The sequence below is a fragment of the Harpia harpyja genome, chromosome 7, assembly GCF_026419915.1.
Source record: "Harpia harpyja isolate bHarHar1 chromosome 7, bHarHar1 primary haplotype, whole genome shotgun sequence".
NCBI classification, from domain to species: Eukaryota; Metazoa; Chordata; class Aves; order Accipitriformes; family Accipitridae; genus Harpia; species Harpia harpyja.
Window position 1 is genome coordinate 24,297,916 of NC_068946.1, and position 21,467 is coordinate 24,319,382.

The 21,467-nt window shown below is 38.2% G+C and overlaps 1 long non-coding RNA gene across 1 annotated transcript in view; it reads left to right on the forward strand.

Annotated features, from left to right (window-relative positions):
* The first annotated feature begins 3,952 nt into the window (after positions 1–3,952).
* Positions 3,953–21,467, forward strand: part of LOC128144408 (uncharacterized) — a 36,377-nt gene continuing 18,862 nt past the window's right edge. The window contains exons 1-2 of the long non-coding RNA XR_008236072.1: positions 3,953–12,061; positions 14,311–14,380. This is a non-coding gene — a long non-coding RNA (uncharacterized LOC128144408). The remainder of the gene's footprint in view (positions 12,062–14,310; positions 14,381–21,467) is intronic.

A 21,467-nucleotide genomic window follows, 5' to 3' on the forward strand; every position in this document is an offset into this window, starting at 1 on the left:
ATTTACTTTGGCCAAATGATTAAATTAAAACAGCAACACACAAGACAGCAGCAGCAGCATCCAACTCTTTGCAGATACTCCATAATGCTGTGCTTCAGCACTAAATTCCACGTGCACATGAAAAATAAAAAATACACAACTGGGCATGAAGTTGTGCATTCTCACTCCTTCATAAATTATATTCACAATCTTTTTTATAAAAAGGGCTTTTGGGGGAAAAAAAAAAAAGGAGACAAACTATTATATTAGGGTATCTAGTTCAGTACAGGAATACCTAGCAAATAAGTACATTTTTCGACATAAGAATTTACTGTGAGGAATTGAACAGTAAAACTGGAGGCCTTGAACTTTCAGGCATTCCAGCAATTTCAAGTTTTGCATTTGAGAAACAACACTGCCTTCATTATTTTCTACTTCAGTGCTTCTGAGCAGGAAGAATTTAGGTCAGTGTTGAGTCTGAGTTACTGCTGATAACCGTCAACAAATAAAACTCTGCCCTGTATTTCATTCTTTATGAAAAATGAATGAGCATGGGGCAAGGAAATTGCCTATCTTTCTGAGACAAGAATCTGTTAGCCAGTGCATTTGCATTTTGAAATTACTTTTGAAGACTTTCCATATTGAGCTTGAGACACATAAGACAACATCAGAGGCCATATTTGCCTTTGTTGGTCCATGGCATGTGAACTTCTTCTTCAGATAAAAAACAGGTATGTTTGGGAGATCTGGTATAAGAATTGACTAAATGGTAATAGGAAATTGGGTTTAACTCTGCTAAATATGACAGTGACCTAGAAGCACAGGAGGAAGCATTTATTTTCCTGTGGTGGTGAGAAGAAAAGTTAAAGGGCTTTTTGACTGTAGCTTTTCTCCCACAAGTTCAGTACTTTTATATATGTGGCTGGTTTTGTAATAGGTTAAAAATAAAGTCTCTATAATACATTCTTGAATTTAAATTATACTGCTGTAATTGTGCAGTCCCAGAACAACTGTAGGTGTGAGTAGAAGTCTCTCTTCTCACTCCTCAGTCCTCTGGTCTGAGAGAATAGTATGTTGTCCTCCAGGAAACATCAATATCTGTGACTTGACACATGTGTCCAAAAATATTAATTTAGTTCATCCTTATTCCTGATGCCACCTGTTAGCTTTATGATTCTGTGTATGTCCCAGTGAAACCATCAGGATTTAGGCACACACTTCAGCTCTGCATGTCATTCAGCATGAGTGAGCATAAAAACTAAGGACCTAACCACGCAGAAATCAGGCCTCACACTGTAGTAAATTGCCTTGTAAGTTTTATTGGCATTTATACTTCTAGCTCTTTCTTTTACTGCCTCTCACTACATTTTCTCTCTTATATATAAAATATAAAATGGAGATTTTTTTTTTTATCTGAGCTTACCTAATTGCTCTTTCTTGGCAGTAAAGGAGAAAAACTAGTAACTGTGAGTAAAAGCCATTCCTTTTCAAATACTTCTGCCTTTAAAAATGTCCAATGCATTCCATATGTTAATTAAACTTCAATTAATCATTTTCTTTGTGTTAGGAAAATGCCTATTGTATTGCTAGAACAAGCAACTTAGGACAGCATTACATTACCTTCAGAAAGCATGCTACTAGTTCTTTACAGAAGAAAATAAGCCACGCGACTCTAGAAGAGGAAAGTTATGCTGAAGTGTTTAGAACGGCAGCATGTACTTTGAACTGGCACAAAGCAAATAAAGGCTTTGATGTTTTAATGTGTGTCTGTTACTAGATGTTCTGCATTGCCAAAGAAAACAAACACTTAGGAGAATCTCTGCAGTTTACTCAAGGTAAAATCCTAGCCCCATCAAATCAGCAGTTTGAACTGATTTTACTGGGGTCAGGATTTCACCCAAGTCATTGTCCAACTTTCCCTCTTAACTCTTCATGTTTACAGTCATTTTAAATCAGAATGTCAGAAGAGACTTCAACAGTAACAGTCTTGGCCTCACAGTCACAAAATCTAAAAATAAATATATGTAGTACTTGTAATACTCATCCCCTTCCCTAAGCCTATCAAGTCCAATCATAAAAGTTGTCTCCCTGTCTGTCCCTCAGTTTCTCCCGGATGTGTGTATTTAGACCTTATGCTTCTGTTCCCTTTTAGAACACAATTCCCACCTAGCTTAGGTGTATAGCAGTTCTTTTGCAAAGATTCCCCTGAAATTAATAGTTCCCTTCTATAACTTATAGACATCATTCACATCTCCTCTCAACTGTGATTTTACCAGGCTGTGCAAGTTAAGCCTTTCAGGCATTTTCTATAACCGTGTTTATTATGCAGACACAAGCTGGTTCAACCAAGGCAATCCTGAGGTCTGAGGCGCTTAGATAAAGACAGGGTCTGTGAACTTGAATTCAGCACTGCACTAACAAGGCTGCCTAGTACACACCCAACACCAGGCAGCATCTGCATCATTCCCCTTCCCTCTGACCATATTACTAGCCTGCTGCACTTCTTTCCAGTATTTTTTTTTTGAACGTGGCTGTGCAGAACTCTACCAAACTTGTATCAAGTTAGTCTGCTACAACCCTACCTACCTTTTATCCCATTATCTAGTCATGTCCCTGGCTTCAGACATGATTCGCTTTAAAATGTGCCTGAATTTTCCATCCTGCTAAATTTATATTAAAAGGCCTGCTGCTGGCTAAATCGCTTTTAGTTCATTTGTGATAATGTTAGTTTCCATATTTGCAGTGAATAACTGGCATTATAAACCCTGCTAAGACTGAGGCAAAGCCTTCATTCAGCATGGAGATCATTCCTACTTTACTTATGATCTCTGCCCATCTTCACAGCAGAGAGATGCCATTTTCTTCAGTTTTCTTTTAGGTAAAGCTACTTTGCCAGTCATATTCTGTTAAACACCTGAGGTGCTTAATCGTATTTGATTTAAAATTAAGTTCTTTGAAAGTCTTGCTTTTGAATTTCCATTCACCAGAAACAGAAGATAGCATAATTCTCCATTTACAGTGTATAAGAAAATAATTACTTCTGCAGAAGCCATGTTCCTGTTTCAATCATTACAAAATTATCACATTAAATAAAAATAAATTTGTGCATGATATCTATGTACTGTGGTTGTATTGCAAGAAAGCCAGAAAGAAATCCAGAAACCATGGCTCTCTATGAGCTAAGATAGAAAATGACAATAAGATTAACTGTGTCAAAAATGTGTGAAATCATTTGAATATAGAAAAAAGATAGTACAAGTTTTCAAACTTGGAATAATTGAGCATACTTTATTAGAATGTCACCTTAAAGGGACATGGTCAAGTGAACTGGCACATTTCTAGCTTTGTAAAGTGAAATAATTCCTTGAACCACCGGAAAGAATTGATTTTTGTGTCTTTTATTATAGCAGCATAGTAAAAGTTAAAAGATGAAAAAGGCCTATTATTTCATCCAATACATAGCAATATATTCACAACTGCTTTGTCCAAGAAAATTTTAATCAGCTCATGGAATAGCATTTCAGATGTTTCTCACATCAACTATTTTGCAGTCTGTTAAATTTTAGTGTAAGGAATTTTTCTTTTCCCAAATCTACCCTCTTCTTTTTTCCAACAATTCTGCAATCTTTTCAAAGTGAAATGCTGGCCTATTCAAGTTAAGAAGAGTTTTGTTACTGACTTCGAAGTATCTATGATTTCCCCCTTAACGTTTGCCTTTTTTTTTTTTTTTTTTTTATGTATAGCTATTGTGCAACCCCATTAAAAAGCATTACAGAGCTTCCCAGGTTTGGGACCGTTTATCCAACTAAATATCTGTGTTTATCATTGTCAATAGCTTCTTCCCACTCTGTTGTCTGCAGGGCTATGCAGTCAGAATGTGCATATTCCTTCCCATTTTCAGCCCATTTTCCCCATCACTTGCTGACATATAGTCAGTCTCTCTCACCGACATCAGGATTCATCTCTCCCCTGTGTTTACAAAGCCCATGACATTTCTCAGACACATAGAACCACACAAAAGGAAATGGGAAGGTAAACAACACTCTCTACCACTGATAATTCAACAGGAAGTAAAAGCAAGGTTTTCTGTTCCACAAAGTATAGGCTGCTTCTACTTGAGAAGGAAGGCAAGTCCATTTACTTGTACCAGGGTTAGGTATACATCCTCTAATAGTCTAAATACCCTGAACTATCATGTCCATAACAAAGCCTATTCGTGGGGTAACAAAGCATGACAAATGGAAACATCATAAGAATTAGTAACTTTGAATGGTGCTTTGAGATCTTTGGCTGAAAAGTTTGACAAAAGTACAAAGTACCATTACAATATCTATTATTTTTATATGAACACAATTCAAAGCAACAGTACAAAAACAGGCACAACACATTATCTAAAGGGAAGGCAGAGGAACAGGAGCTCTTATTCCTAAAATACCGCTGTGGTTTCTGGCTCACACTGCCTACCTGACCAGTTCCCTCTGAACAAATATTGTCAAATCTGTTGTCCCGTTCCTTTATCATCAGTTTGAGAAAATAAAAGAGTGAAAGCTTGAATATATTCTAATGTGGTCTTTAAACCTCTGATCTATAGACAGATGTAGAATATCCTTTTCTGATGGATTCTGTAACCATCTGCATGTCCCATCTTTCTAGCACCTTCACTCACTGCTAGCTTCCATTCTTATACATCACTGAGGAAGTAGCTTAAAAAAGAGAAGAAACAGCAAGCTAGGAAAGCAGAAGCAATCAATCTGATCTGTTTGGGGCCTTCTACAACGTAAAAACAAATATTGTTTGATTTTAACTTACCACAGCAGAAAACTGAGGCATGTTTAGCTAGGTTCTCCCTCTCTGATGTTTTGCTTAAATGTTGCTTTAGCGTATTCATTATCAGGGTTGGATAATAATTTTCATCATTCACTTAAAATGTGCACTGATGTGTCATTAATTAGTATTAATCACAAAATTGCCATATAGGTGCAAAGACTATGGGGGCCTATATATGCCTCGTTAAGCTATTACAGCTTAAGAAATCAACTGGACTTTCAAATGTGTTAGCTGTTGAACTCCATAAGAATAAGTAATTAAAACTCAACTAAGTTAGTGTCAAGTATACTGTACAGATGGAGTACAATGAATTTTGCAAAATCTTTCACATTCCTAACAAAAAGTTGTTAAGTATTATTATTGCTATTGTTCTTACTACCATTAGACAGTTCATGATCTTGACTCCAAGAACGCCCATGATGTGCCAGGCACTATAGAAATTAAACACAAGAAGCAGCCATTGATACAATGGCATACAAAGAGGACAACTCAAAAGAAAGCACTGCTCATTGCTTCAGCACATACTCTCTGCCAGAAAAATGAGAGTTAATCAAAGGAGATATATCTGTCTGTGAATGCAATACCATGCTAAATGTCCTATATTTTTTCTAAATACTTGTCTAAAGAGGTACAGAACTGAAAATTAAATAGCAATGAAGAGCATAATGCAAAAAAAAGGACATTGTATCAACACAATAAATAATCCTAACAGTAAGGCATTCTTAGTTATAATGTATCTGTTAGTGTTGAATCTTCCTGTAATTGTTTACATTTCTAGTTAAACGAGAACATATATAGAGAGGGACCACAGCTGTTCCTCCTGGGAATCCACCCTAAATGTGTTAAACTCAAAGGCTGCTGCAGCTGTATTGCAGAAACACAGAAATTATATCCCAAGGTGCACAGCATTGGTATTTTTTATTCAATTGCAAGATGTTTTGGTGATATGTTTGAACAGGATTCAGAGCTCATGTTGGCCATTGTGTGTGAGACAGATGTCTGGTGCCATGAAGGCCTAGCATTAGCCTTGATTTCTGTTGCTAGAGTAGATAGTTATATGTGAACAGCAACATATGGCTTGCATATGCATAGATGTCTGCATATTTGAGTTTGCAAAGGAGAACAGTACAGAGTCAAAAAATGAGATTTTCTATGTGATTTGCTCTATAATTTTTTGCTTGGAAATTTCATTTTGTCAAGGACCTCAGCATATAGAGATGGCAATACAGGATTCAGTTCTGGAAGGGGCCCCCTAAAATATCAGGTCATTCTCAGCTATTGTAATTAACCATGATCATAAACCGATCAAGCTTAACACCTTAGGTTTGTGACAAAGCTTTATTAGAAAGCTGTTCTGGCATCTGATCCCTCTGAAGATTAGAAACCATCCTTTTATGTGTTCCTAAATGTATTCATGGCCATTTGCTCCCTTATAAAGAGGGTCTTTGGCTAATGCAACAATTCTGTTTCCCTGGTGTTTATCCACTGGTGTAGTTAGAAAGAATTCTCCACTCAGTTTTCACTTGACTGTATTTTAATATATATATATATATTTTAGTTCCCCCTATCCTGATCATATGAAAGTACAAGAAAAAGATGGAATAAAAAGAGAATTTTGATGGTTTTGCTTTTTCTTTTAATTGAAACAGCTCAGATGATAGCATTTAATGTTAAACTTCTTATTTTGTTCAGACTAGAACACCCATTCCTGAGCAAACTGTGTTTCCTATCATGTTACCCTTGTCAGACTAGAGGACTGACTGAACAGCTGATACAACCACTTCATGGTCTTCGGGTATGAAGGCAAAGAAAGGGCAAAACAAAGATGTAAGAAGGAACTGGTCATGCTGATGAAGAAGTCACAGTAGTGTCTGAACTGGGTGTCCTATGAACCTGTGAATTTTACAGCTCAAACTAGCATCTCAAATTAGCATCACAGCTTTTACATAACTATACTGGCTTTTTCCTTCTATACTGGACAACTAGCAGCACTGAAATTATAGCATGGTGGCACTTCTGAGGGAAGTGGCTGGACTAAAAGCTCCTGAAAAATGTGCTGCTAATGGTCTCAGAAGAACCATAGGCCAAGTGATACTATGAAAGCATAATTTTTCCAGGCATTGACAAGATTTGCCGGCTGGGAAAAGCAAACCATGTTCCACAATGGCAGATGGAAAGGAAATTACTCTTGCATGGGCTTGAGAGACTTTCTTTAGCTTGCTCTATCTTTTGCCAGTGTCTAGCAACTTCAGCTGGATGACAGTTGCAGGCTCACTGCCCAGGTGCTGTTTAGCAAGGCAACAGAGGCATTTTTCATTATTTAATCAGCACTGGAATATCTATTAGTGACAACTGGGTATCAGAATGCAGAATATTCAAAAGAACACAGTTCTGCTGTGTTAATCAGAGACTCTCATTGAATTAATATGCATTGTCTGAGTAAATACTTTCTCCCAGTGACTTTGGCTTTTCCAGGTTAAGCAATTCAGTAAACTGTAACTGAAATGCTGGAGACACCTGTAAGATAATCTGTGCAAGAACTGTGTGTTAATAAAGATACAATAAGCAGTCTCTATAGCCAGTCTCCCAGAAGGATGCAGTAACACAGATACTTTAAGAAGGAACATCAAAAGTCAGTCAGCTGAGTTGACAATGAACTACAAGCCAATACTGACTTCAGTGTAATGGAAAACACAGACGGTAAGCTACAGAATGACGCTTTAAAATACAGAATTTTAAATACCATTGAAAACTATGAATTGTTCTGGTTCTTTCCATAACTTGAGAGGCTGATCAAATGATGGCATGTAATAAAGTATCTGGAACATAAAAATCTTCAGACTTAAATAATTTGATCTCTTCAGATGTGCTGAAACTCTTAGGGATGCGCTTGGGAAACAAAGGGGTGGCCAAAATTGACATGTTTGCAGGTATGATCTGCCATTTTTAAAGTCATGCTGCTCCCTTTTTGTTTTCTTTTTTTCTTCGTATTTCTAGGAGTGAAGATACTTCTGGGCGGGATTTGCCACAAACATAGTTATAATCAGGACTCTTCTGGCAGATACTCTCTTCATACTTTCTAGGGATGTGGTGAACAAAGAGGGCAGTAAATGGCGTTTTAGTTTTGCTAACTTTATCAGCTTTAACTTACAGATTTTAATTCTGATCTAATTATGCTTTGGAAGATAAGGATTGACCTTTATGGGACTTCTACAATTCCAGAGAAAACTGCTTGGTGTATGCATTAATCCACTCAAGAGGAACCTCATGGAGCTTAAATGCCAAGTGAACATGTGAAATACCAGGTTTTAAAGTGGAGTTTACACAGCTGCCACGTTGGTTTAGCAGGGAGCGACTGCAGCCACAGCTCTGAATAATAGGAAAACAGAACTTTGGATGGAAACTGCCTTTCTGCTCTTTGGCAGAATCCACCAGTAATGCACTTTGCCTTAGCTTTGGCTCTCCCTCCTGTTCATTCTTCTTTCTATTTTTGCTCCTATTCTCTCATTCCTCCTATGCTCTGTATATTTTTTTAATAAAGGTAATTGTTTAAATTACTTTGCATTTTTGTAAATATTAAAGTAAGATTTAATATCTGAGTCAGTTACAGTAATAAGGATTTCAGCTCCAACATCAAGCTGAGCTAGTTATCTTGTAATTTGATTCATGATGTACGAAGAATTGTAAAACATTTCCACCAAAATCAGGGTTTATTTGTTTTGTTGTCACTGATTGTAGATCCAGATCAAGCAATTAAGTGTTTTGTAACAAATACAAAATACTGCAGATTATAAATATTAATAGCACCCAAACTATTTCCTAGCTGCTATCATAAAAGTCAGAGAATACTTGTTGATATCTTAAGTATTGGGACTCTAAACAACAGAGCTCCATTTCGTGCCTTGAACAAAACAATACCTTTCATATTTCTTTTGCTGTACTTTGGATGCCACTGCCTTCAGTGTTAGCATTGTTCTGGAGTAAAAATACATTTTAAAAGCTAAATGATTCCTGCTACCATGATTAGATTCTGAGATGTATCAGTATGAGCTTCTCTATGAAAGAGAGATTTAAGGTATGGGATACTACAGAAGGAGCCATCCACCCAGCAAGACTTTCCCCAATAATCTATTGCACAAGGCATAATGGTGCCTCAAGGTAAACTTAGGTTTCTCAGGTTAGACACAAATCTTGTTACTTTCTTGGCCTGACTAATATATCTTACTTCCGTGAGGCTTTGTGATGCTCAATATCTCTGAAAATTAAGCCAGAGAAGTGTTGTCTTCTGGATGTATACGGCACAGACAAAACAAATGAAAGGAAGACTTTACCTGAGATTCACAATTACATAAGAAAATTTGCAATGTGAAATGTAAAAATATGTGAGAAGAACACAATGTAAATCCACAAGGAAATAGAAAGTGTATGAAACATTTTTGTTACTGGTGACAAGAAAAGAAACAACACATTGGACTTGGAGGTAAGCAAATGTTTTAAGGTAAATACCTGTTTCTGTAGGGAGTCTGGTGCTCATATAATGCTTTACGTACCAGATTGATTCATTTCAATCCTGTTGACTCAACAGAGACTAAATCCCTCATACTTTGGTTTGAATTCACACATTTGTCTCATATTTACTCATTTGAAAAGCTGATTCTAAAACAAAACCCTGGAATTGTACTACTAAGAGATTGTTTCAAAACAAACAGGAAAGAGAAAAACATTCAGATTTCAGATATATTTTCACATGTTCACGATTTCCTTAAAGGATTATTGTCTGCTTTATTCCTCCCTATGCCTGTTTATTTGGCAACCATGAGCAAATACAGTGTGTAGTCGATCCTACTTCTTGTACATATGCACGTAGTCGTATCCTGATAAACTGGACTCGTTGCCTTTGTAGCAAAATAAAACTATATAAAATGGTTTCTAATTTTTTACTGCAGACACCTAATATGTTAATATGGTGTGAAACAAAAACTCTTTTGGATTATAAGAAATAAAGTGGGTCTTGGCCTTCTTGCATATCCTTAACTGAAATGAAGCTGCGACATCAAAGTAAGAAATTTCAGCTTCAGCAGAAAACGTTGATGAGATCAGGTTTTTTAGTGTCCGACTATTTAGAATTGTACCAAGTGCAATGAACATCTGAATTAATTTCTTGTCATTCGTGGTGGTATCTGAATTTTTGTTTCAAGTCATTGTGACAACAATTTACAGAAATGTTGAGTTTTAAGCACACGGATATTCTCATTAACTTCAAGACGGCTATTCATGTGATTAAGTTGTCCTGCACTGAGTCCTTAGGTGGAAAAATAACAAGATAATATCTTACTTTAAGAAAGGTTAGGAAAAAACCCATCTCTCAAAACCTCAAATTCAAAAAATAAAAAGGTTCTTCACAAAAAGCAAAATTACAAATCTATGTCGCTTCACCGTGTCTTGGTATAGAAGCTTAATCAAAAACTTACTGATGTGATTTGGAAATATTTTCATTTACTTCAGTATGATTTTGGATCAGGCCCATATTGCTGAACTATGTAAACAATTTCTCCACCTGTGAACTGCTTCACCACTTAATTACAACATTATGTTACAAATACAACTACGTTAACTATGTTAACTCCTTTGATTTATACAGTTTCTCCAGACTTATACAAGCAGGTATCCAGAGTCAATGTGCCATGTTATCACTCTTTCAGTCTGTGTGACCCGGTTATGTACAAGTACAATGAAAAATCAACCATAGCTTAAAATTCATAGACATTACAAAGATTATCATAGACTTAAGGAGCAGTAGAATCTACAGAACCCACTCTACCTTTTGTTAAAGACAGACTGGTTTTGATCTCTTCTAATCAAATTACATTTATCACTCTTGGGTCACCTTTTCTTGCCATCCTCTGCTACAGTACCATCATCTGTACAGCTGATGTCACTGAATTTGAATTATTCTTCAGTCATACTAGCACCTGACTGAGATGAATGAAATCAATATTCTTTTCCTTATAGATGAAATGAATTTAGTAATGCATAAGAGTAGTAGACCTTCCTTTCTTTGTCCAGCTCTACACTACAATCCATCAAAGTATTCTGCCTAGCACTTGAATTAACATATCTTAATTTGTGGGCAACAACTCCTTCTAGCATAATGAAATCTTTCAGTCTTTGATTTGAAGTCTATTCCATAGTCTGGGCATTTTCACCCACTACCAATGATCTTTGACTGGGATATCAAAATATAGAATAAAAAAGCTACATCCTAACAGTGCATCACTTGTAGTTCTAATGCCTAAACAAGAGTTCTTTTGATTATTTTTTAAGAAAGATCATCTTTAGTTAATTGAGATTCAAGTTTATGCAAAATATTTTCATAGAATTTTGTTTGTACTAAAGGCAAACACCAGTGCTTTTTTCTGGCTGAAAAGATGCCAGCTGGAGCAAACTAATGAGCCCCAAAAAGAGAACATTTGTACAGCTGGAGTCTGAATGTTATCAAGCTGCTTGTTTTTGATTGACACTATAACAGTCATGGTAGTGGAAGGTGATCAATAATACTCCCTCTGTGACAATATAAATAGTACCATCCAAGAGTGATTGGCGAACAAAAATATTCAGAGGTTAGGCTCAATTTGGGTAAGCATCCAAGACTTCAGATATTTCTTCTAATTGCCTAACCCGCTGGGGTCTCCAAATTTCAGTCAAAAATAGGTTGATCAGTGGCTCACTTCTTTGTGTATTCAGGATTGCTCTGGTACTTGGTATCAGCCCAAGGCAGAAAGTATGATAATGAACAAGAACAGTTTTTGATATCAACAGCTCTTAAGCTTTTAAAAGATTCACTTTGGTAAAGGAATTTAACTCCTGCTATTTACTTTGAGCTAGATCATTCTTCTACATCAGGTTCAATTTGTTGTGTAGGTAATACACAGAACAGCTAGTGTTGTTATTCATGTTGATATATGCAGCCATGTATACAACACAACTTATTCAAAAATTTTACAAGACATGTCTACATGATCTTAATCCAACTCCAATGGAGACAGACTTTCCTGGAAATAAGTAAAATAGAGCCCCATCTGAACACAGAGGGCAATGGTTTGTCACTACAGCCAAAACTGTTTGTTTCCAATCAATGCAGGAGTACACCTGGAGGCTTCAAAAAGAAGAAAAAAATACGAGCACGTGTGAGGCAACTTGAAAAGGTGATAGGAGCACTTAAGACAGAAAGATGGATGCATCAAAGGTGTGGGAGGTAAGTAAGATTATATGTATGAAGGCTATAGGTATAGACTATGAAGGGCTGTAAGCAATGTTTTTGTGTATTTTTGCTAGGTAGTAAGAGTACTGTGCCCAGAGCTAAAGCAATAAGGTTCAATAGTTTGGAGAAGTGGGGTTTTTTTCATTTTTTATTGTGCTTTTGGAGTATTTAATGCCTCACTAGACCTAAAAAACCCTAGGGTCCCATGCTCATTTCAATTCAATTAAGATATACAGGCTGTGCAAAATATACATCGATAGGGAACCACATTTTCAGAAATAACTGCTTATCCGTGCACTTTTTAGCTCATTATAACAGACTCATGGAATCCAACTTTAAATAAAGGCTGTTGGTGGACTAAATTACAACATGGTACCAAGAGACTTCATGAACTAGATATATTCTATTTTATTAAGCTTTCATTATATATAGTGTGAGTCAGCAAAGCATTCAGTCTCTGCTAACCAGAGTCCCGGTACTTACTCTAAATCTTGAAGGCAAATATTTTCCACCAAGGGCATCCTGTAAATGAACTGTAGTTTTTGGCCCTCTCCCTGTTAAAACAGACTTGACAGAGTGTCCATCTCGCAGACATTTTGGATCTCCTTCCAGAAAGCCTGCCAAGCGCTCGAGGAGATGGCACAATCCTCACTTCCATGCTATGTGGCATTGTCCTTCTGTGACAATATCTTTTCATGTAAACACACCAATTCCCTAAGACTTTATTTCCAAGATGATAAAGATTTTTTTTTTAAATTCTGAATAAATGAACAAGTTATTTCTCTTGTAAAATTACTTACTCCAGTTTGAGGCAAAGTTGGGGGCTTTGTCCCTAAATCCTCCCACAGTGATGCCGCCAATGCTCTGCCTCTTTCCCTGCATACGGCCTCACTGTCCAAAGGGCTCTCACGTAACATGCAATGGCTGGTTCAGGTTATAAACATGCTGGTGTATGCCAGAAGGTAAAAAAATGCTCCAATTTTGATGATGCCTGTAGGAACTCAGTACTTTTTTAGGTTTCCACCTCTGTCAGACGCTTGAAATCAGCCAAGATTTGCAAGGTGCGGGGAGGCCTGTCAGGGAATGACAGCACGTTTCCTCAGGCAACCAAAAGTAGTTTTTAATGCAGTTTCTAGTCCTTTTCTCCAGTTGTTTCTTCTCCAGCCATGAGAGGGCTTTAGCAGCTATCAACACCACAAATAACACTAGTGATGTGCTGGCCAGGGAGCCCTGTTGCCCCTCTGCCAAAAGGGACTAAAACTCTTCTAATCTGCAGAGAGCGCCTCTGTCAACACTCACGGTGTAGTGGGCTAGATGAAAGAATCGCAGCCTGGAGAAACGTCTTTGATCATTACATTACTTTCCTCCTCCTGGGCCCTTATCATTTAGGTAAGGAAGGTGCCTCCTGGTGCACCTGGGGTAGTGGTCCCTGAGAGCTGCCAGGTGAGGCTGCAGGGGCTGCCCCCAGCACAGCTGAGGCCACTGAAGCGGGGAGAAGGTGCTAGAAGGGGGCCGAAGGGGCTGGCTGGCTAGTTCAGGAGGGGGAGGGGAAGCCCTTCTCCTGGGGAGTGGGGCTTGCAAACAGGCCCTAGAGCTGCTCAAGTGGAGGTGAGGTGGAAAGAGCAGGGAAGGCACTGAGTGTGCCCCGGGGCTGGGGTGCCTGTGGAAATGCCCCTTTCAGGCTTGCTCTGTCTGGTCCGTATTGCCTCCATACGGCAGTGTTATCAGCTCTGGTCTGTGCTCTGATAAAGCACAGCGTTAGGGGTGTAAAGCCTTTCTGCTTTATGGCGGGGAAGCAGGCAGGTCCTGTCATGGAGCATTAGGCCTGCTTGGGGCCAGTCCATGAGCCAGCCTGTTGGTGTGACCCGGGGGCAGTGTTAAAGCATCAGTGAACAGGTGGGTGGATAACTTTGCTGTGTGATTTTGGGGGGGGGGCCCAGGAGCAGCAAGGAGAGGTAGGGCCCCTTCAAGTGCTGAGGCCAGCCTAGCAGGAGTGGGTGCACAGGCTGGGCTGCTGGTGAGCCTGCATGCCTTACAGGAGTGAGAGGCTGTGTGAGGCCTCACAGGGAAAGCAGAGGACAAGCTTTTTTTTAAAAAAAAAAAAAAAAAAAAAGCCTCCCTGAAGAAAAGGTGTGAAAAAGCAAAGTGGCAGACTGAGGGGAAACAGCAGTTTCACAGTGAGCTGCCAGGCTGGCCTGGGTCCCCTTCCCAGCTGGTTTGAGTAACCATATCTCCAATTACAGGAACCTGGTGGGTGAAAGGGAGGGTGCTGGCAGGCTCCAGCTTCCAGTGGGATGGATCTGCTGCAGCCTGGTGAGTTCCATGCATCCTTTCTTTTCTTGTCTTTTTTTTTTTCTTTCTTTCTTTCTTCCTTCCCCCACTGGAAATCAGATCTGACAGTAAACATGCTCCAAACATAGCTTGAAAGTACAGTAAGGCTCTTCAGACACCTCTGAGACTCAGTTTACTTGTTGCAAATGCACCCAAAATGGTGATAATGAAATGTAATTCCTTTTGAGGAAAAAAAAGTATCTAATGATCCAATGTTGGTGCAATTCTTAAGGGGCCTGAACAAGGGAATATCTTATGCTGTTACTTCTTAAAATTTCCTTTTGGAAACATAATGCCGGAGGTGACAGTGGAGACTGTACTTGGCTGAACTTCCTTGAACTGTAATAACTGTAAAATGTATCTCTCTTTTTGCTGATATTTCTGTTTTGGTAACAACCTTTGTGTTTGTACGCATTAATGTCCTTGCAATGAAGGACTTTGAGACATCCCCATTATAAATAACGACAGGACTTGATTCACCTTTGAAGTAGATAGCAAAATTGCAGTCAACTTCTTGCAGTATTTGATTATATTGTAAAGTATATGTATAATTTTATTTTTAAAGTAGCACTGCTCTGAAAGCTGTAGTGAAAGGTAACATGAAATCATCCGTCTCAACAGTATATAGTTATTGCTTTAACTACAGGATAAAAGAATGAAAAACCTTACCCTGATTTTCTGTTTTGCTTTCTGGAGTCTTTTACATCTCTCTTATAATACAAGTTCGTAGTAGCATGTAGGCAGTTACGGTTAACTCCAGCATTAGAGTGATATGTGCCAACATCAGAAAAATAGCACCCAGAGAATCAGTTGGTATTGTAATACGTAAAACAAGTGTTGAACACATGTACATATAATAATAAGAAGTCTGTCTTCATACTTTGCATATGCTGAAAATTAAGTTCTTTACCACAAAAACTTTTGGTACAGTGGGGGCAGAGACAAGGCCTTGTAATCACTTCATTGCTAGGGGATTTGCAAAAGAATGAAACAGCAGTAGTTTAAAAAGAAGAAAAAGAAAAAATACGGGCAGAAGGGACACTGTTTTCTTCTAAATGTGCTTGCTTGGTATTTCACAGGATTATTCAGAAGTTGGCTGATGTCACAGTTCACATTCTTCTCCAAGAAATAATCAGTATCAGCTGTTTCTTACATAATATATAAAAATCAATTTAATACAAAAACCAATAATAGGTACTGTGTGGATTAATTTATTAGTGATTCTGAAGTGTTAAAATGAAATATAGCACCTGGCACAAAGGCTGAGTGTTGTTTTTAACCAATGAATGTCATTAAGATGCTTTCCAAAAAAGACACTGGATGCTGAAGAATGGTATCTATTTTAGCCTGTCTACTTAAAAGCTTTTTTGCATGTTTCTTTGATTGTAAAGCCCCAGTGTTTGCTGGTAACTATGTAGTCAAATAGAGATGTAGTAGAATGTGACATAGGAAGAAACTAAGGGTGCCTTCTCTCTTGCCAAGGGAGCTGGAAGAGTTCACTGTACTCCTACCCTCCACTGAGAGTACTGCAATTTTGAATTTATGGGCATATCAGTGCCAGGTTTGAAGGCCATGGTGCCAATGGGTAGTTAGTCTGTGAATGTGCAGAATGCTGTATCCATTGTCTCCAGCTTCCCAGAGTCTTTCAGATGGTCTTTGTTCCTTCTTTTATGGGAGAAACAATCTAATCTATGTTGGCATATCAGTCACTAGAGTTCAGAGCCCTTTTTCTCCTATACCTAATCAGTATCAGTTCATGTGAATACAGCAAGCCCTGAATTTCAGTGACTGAGAGCCTAGCATGTGTATAATTCTGCTCTTGGACAGCTGAGAGCAATAATCTCTCATATTGTCCCAGTCTGTGTCCCTAGTCTCATATAGAGGTACATTGAGTGAAGAAAAAGGTGGGGGGGGAGCTTTTTCTTGGTGGTGATTAGTTGTTGTCTTGGCTCACCTTAAAAAAGCAAGTGGGGGGTGGGGGGGAAGTCTGGTTGGGTTTCTGTGTCTCAGTTGCATCACATCTCCCAAATTGTCCTCAGAAATCTGAGTTATTTGCTGAAATTCACTTGCCATTTGAATGCAATTAAATTTGGGGTCGAAAGTTGGTAAAATACATATGAGAGTTACATGGGAAAATTAGGGAAGATAAGGTTAGTGGTGAATAAATTTAACAGTAAAAATTCAAAACCTTTCAGACTTTTTTTCTTTGCTTCTTAATTTGTAAAGAAAGGAAACAAGTCCATTTCTTTGCTTTGAAGGTCACCTTTAAAGGTGATACATAGTTTATGTTACTGTAGTAACTTCTGAAGAGATATGGGGCAAAGAGAGAGACACTGAGACTCTCAAGACCATTGAAAGCTTGATGATAGTGGCACCAAATTAGAGACAGGCACCTAATATCTCAGGCAGTCCTAGGGGGAAAAGAGAGGAGTGTTGTTTATCTAAAGTAGTAAAAATGTCTTAAAGTACGGTAGTGGGTGGTGCATAACTTTTTCATTATCCTGTCACACTCAGAAATTCTGCTTTGTAGCACCTCAAAGTTAAGAGCAAAACAAATTTATTGCAGTGTATCTGTCCTTTTAGGTGGGGGGGGGGGGGGTCGCCGCTTTTCCCATCTAGATTTCAGATGGGGTATTAATCATTTCCAGTCTCATTCTTGAGATGAGATGAAATAACAAGGGACTGCAATGCTAAATTCAGATCAAAGGAAGCCACTACTTTCCTGGTTTGGTTTTTTTTGGGGGGGGGTTGCAAATCTAAAATGATGAGATCAAAAAGCTACTTATTCTATGTTAATTTCAGTGTCACTTTGAGGAGAGGATATTCTCTATTCCCAAAAAAGTTCTGTGCATTAAATAGTTTCTGTGGCATTTTGAATACGTTGAAAATCCTTTTGTTAATTTTTGATGCTCTACTGAAAGTGAAAAACCAGATGCAATTTAGGCCTGGAAGACTTTTTGTCTCTTTTACATGGATACACACTTTTGTGCATGCTTTTTTAGTCAGAGCTGCAAAAACTTCCTGCCATCTTTACATGGCCAAATCTTTGTGGTTGTGCGAAATTGGTTCACTTATATACAAAGCCGTGTTCAGCCAACTGACTACGATGTATAAGTTTCTGCTTGCACGCAGAGGAAATATAAAATTAAGAAAAAAAACTACAAAAAAAAAAACAACCAAAAAAAAACCCCGCTTAAACTGGCAACATAGAAAACATTCAGACTTGTGGTAATGATTGGTGCTGGGCAACTGAAAATAATGCATTTATATGACTATTTCTGTAGTGTTTTTAAAGTTTGAGGGGTTTGAAATAAAACAGAGAGGGTTTTATTATTCTTTCCTACATATCCTCAATTTTTAAAAGCTAAGATTAAAGGAGTGACCTGAATCAGTGGGACAGATCTTCCTGCAGATTCTGCCCTGGAATAATACCTGTTTGGAGCAGAAGACTGTCAAATCTGCCAGTGTATACAACGGCATGTCACACCACTGCCAAATAACTCCACACCTTAGACCTCCAGACAGGCCTAGCTATATAGTATATGTTTGAATACAGGTGGAGGTGTCTTAACTTGTGCAGTCTAATATCTACCATGTATGCCTTTAACCCAGAATATCACTGAAATGTGAAATATGACTAGGACTGTGCCCTTCTGAGGGATAGGTACAGTACTTCTCCAGTAAGTCGGACTTTTTACAACATATATACTCATGGGTTTTCCTTCTCCATGGACTAAAACTAGTGTTTTTCAGTTTGCAGTACTCTTTTGAATGTTCCTAAGGTATAGAGGACTATAAGTAGCAGCAGAAACACAAGCTTCTGACATTTAGTATTCAAATAAGAACGACAGACTCCTAATGCCCAAGGGAAGCTAATATCTGTCCAAACAGTAATTGGATCATAAGATTTCTGCTTAATTTATAGTTATATTAATTAGGAAGTCACTTCTCAAGTCAAAATTTCAGGAGTCTGGGCAGTCCTGAAGTTTCACTTTTTGTTTATGTATCAGAAGGCAATAACCTCTTATATGAGAGGAAGAGGTAGATTTGAACACCTTTTTGACAATCAAAAACCAGAAATACTCTATACTTGTCATTGTTATTCTAAATCTGCTGTTGTAGGTCCGCTTACTTGAATGGGATAATTTATTGAATTACCCATTTTGGATCAGAAGCAAGATTCAGTTGTTCAGATGATCATAGCCAAAGGAATACAGGAGAGGATGAAAACTTTGAAGGTAGAATATTTTTGTTCCTAGCTAGTAGATAACTCTTTCAACCAGGGTCAGAGCTAACACCAAAGTTTTTATGTAGCTGTGTTAAGGAATACACTGTGTCTTCCACAACCCAGTCCTTTTAGCTGTCTTTATCTGTGATCAAAATAAAGAATCATTAGGGATTTGAAAGTGCATGACTAGAGGTAGATTAGAAAATGCAAAAATACTTCTGCATTTCAGAAACGTGATGTTGTGAAAGGAAAGCAGTGTGCACAAGCTGTAACTGTCAATGCTAGTACAAACACTTTCTTCCCTTCCCACTACTCTTCTGATAATTTACCCAGCAATTACTTGCAAAAAGAGTTCTCGCAGCTAGAGTATCTGCTGTTACTACAGTTACCACCCTAATGACAAAGCTGAAACCCTGAACTCCATACCAAAGCAGTAGTTTCTTCTATGGCCTTATTGTTTGTTTTTGCGTTACTTTTAGAGCTTCGGTCTACAATAGAGGTTGGGGCAGATAGGTAGTTAATAGTTTCACAACATACTGAGCTGAGGTTGGTGATTGATAAGGGTTCATGAACCTGATAGGTAAACTGCCTGTCACTGTGCAGCAAGTTGGGCATGTGGTCTCACTGCTTGCTGTTCTGCAAGATTCCAGTGTGTCATGGGCACGTGCAGTCATGACCCTGCAATTTGCAGCTGTGAGACTTGAAGCTTAGTTTATGTTCCCACATAAAATTGTGAGTACCTTTTACATGCCACTTGTTTCTCAACCACAGGTAGCACTGCATACATGACTCACTTTTCCAGTGTCTGTTTGCTTACTGTTACGTAGCTGATTATGTTCACTGCTTATTTTTGGGTTTCTCCTACTTGCACCATTTGATCAGTCACATCACTGTCATGGTGACAGTCCGGTCTATTCCTTATGTGTACACTAGCATGACTGAACAACAGGTGGTTAGCTTTGGGGTTTTTTTTTTCTTGTTCCAGATGAGAAAGCATATATAGGCTACCTTCCATTCGGTTGTCTTCAACGTTACAAGACACATGTAATCTGAAAAGTGAAGTAGGTAATCTACATGCTTAAGTGATAGCATTTCCTCAGTAAGAGCAGTGTCTCCTGACTTTGGGATAAAGGGAATGCCAACAGGCCTGCAATAATAGGCAAGATAGGTGAGGAAGAAGATAAATAAGTTAATATCATATAGTGATTATGGTGAGTCAAGGCAGAGAAGCAACTCCTTCCAACTGATGCAAGAAACTTGAGAGAGCAGAATACCAAATGCTGGGCTTTTTGGGTGCAGGCCAGTATTTCTTGCAAGATTATTATACTTTCTAATGTGATTACCCTTTCAGTTTAAGGTTTTCCTACCTGCAAAATGTTTGTTTCCTTAGTAGGTAAAACCTTCCTACAAGAAGCAGCAGAAAGAGGTGTTCCTGAGTTATTGGGGATGGAGCAAGAGAGCCATGATTACTTATAAAAAAATACTTGCCAAGACCTTCTGAGCCATGCTTCAAACCACAGTGGACTTGAAGGATATTACAGAATAAACATCTAAAAATGGGTTTATAATGGAAACCTTGACAGACCTAAAAGCAAAGCAGTAAGCAGGTGCCACTATAATTAAGAGCAGTGACCCTTCAAAGAAAAGGGTTGCCAGCAGGTAAATAAACTGCCATTGTGCAGGTCACCTCGTTAAACAAGAAAGTTTGGAAAATGATTGGAGAAACAGCATCAATCAGTGTTACCTTAGCCATCAGTTATAAGAGACAGCTGCCTGCTGTGGGACAAACATAGCGTATGTACTATTAAAAACAAGGTCTTTGTTCTGTGAATTGTGCTACAGGTAATATGAACCCTTGAATTTATATCCTGTTCGCAGCTGTCAGGTTCTCTAATATAATTTTTAATCATGTCATATTTCCCCCTGCCTCAAATCTTTGATGTATGTAATATACTAGGTCAGGTGGATAGAAATATTCATATGAATGAGTTGAGCTTCAGACAGTCTCACATGTGTAGTGGATATGCCAGCACAATTCTGTATGCATGCTCTCCCCATCTTTTTTTTTTTTTAACTTTACATTTCAATATCTCAGTGTAATTGTGTCTGATCTTGACTGTTTCAAGTTCATGGGTTACTGCAGCCAGTTAAAGCTGGGTTGTTTGGTATGGTTTTCCAATTGTTGGGTTTTTTGTTACAGCATGAGTGTTGTTTCAGGCAGTTTCACAGAAGCCTGGTAAAATTGCTGAATAAACATGTCTGCTTTGATGGGCAGGGGACACTAAGTCACAGCTGAAGCCTTGCATCATCATGGACAGCAAAAGCAATATTGTTTTGAGAGTAGTGAAAGAAAACCCAACATGAAGTTTGGAATTTTGTTCATTATCAAACATATCTCATTCTAGAGATTTGTTTTGCATGTTTTGCCCTGCATGCAAGCTCTCGTATGGGACAATATGATCTTGGATTTTGTTGCAGGGAAGGTAGCCAGGTTGCCTCGGGCTTTACTTCGTGTAACTGGGGTGGGGTTTGTTGGGTTGGGTTGTTTTTTTTTTTTTGGGGGGGGGGGGCAGGTGTTGTTTTTTTTTTTTTTCTTAGTCTGTGGTGTGTATGTCTTGAGAGGGAGTACTCTTTTTATCAGAGATATTGATTTGGACTTGCTAGACACTAGTTTGAAGGCTGATTAAAATTTAAATAAGCTTACAAAGCAATTGAGTTAAAGTGGTGCAAATTCCTATGTAACTGCTTTCAGTTAGTTTTTAACCTATTTTGTTCTGCCTTAACTTCAGATTCTAAACCTTAACTGTTTCTCTGCTGGGAAACAGAGAAGTATAATTGTAC